The sequence below is a fragment of the Peromyscus eremicus genome, unplaced genomic scaffold, assembly GCF_949786415.1.
Source record: "Peromyscus eremicus unplaced genomic scaffold, PerEre_H2_v1 PerEre#2#unplaced_889, whole genome shotgun sequence".
Taxonomy (NCBI): Eukaryota; Metazoa; Chordata; class Mammalia; order Rodentia; family Cricetidae; genus Peromyscus; species Peromyscus eremicus.
The window spans coordinates 157,051-157,500 of NW_026735125.1; positions in this window are offsets into that span (position 1 = coordinate 157,051).

A 450-nucleotide genomic window follows, 5' to 3' on the forward strand; every position below is an offset into this window, starting at 1 on the left:
ATAAATAAATAAATAAATAAATAAATAAATAAATGGATGAATGAATAAACAGACAGACAAACAAACAAACAAACAAACAAGTAGTGCGTGCATGCATACATACATACATACATACATACATACATACATACATACATACATACATGGAAAGGCCAACTGGTCAACCTCCTTTTATATTTTATATATATATTTTTTTTAAAAAAAAAAGGGCCGCCCTGAATTTTATTTATTTTTAAATGTTATACATATATAGGTATATAGGTATATATATATATATATATATATATATATGTTAAAAAAAAAAAAAAAAAAAAAAAAAAAAAAGTCCAGCGGGGACATCTGGTCAACCCACATCCAGGGACGGGACACAGGCTCCCTCCCGAGACAAAGTCCGGTCCCGGACATCTGGTCGACCCGCTGCCTCCACGGGAAGAGAGCAAAAGAGCCCCG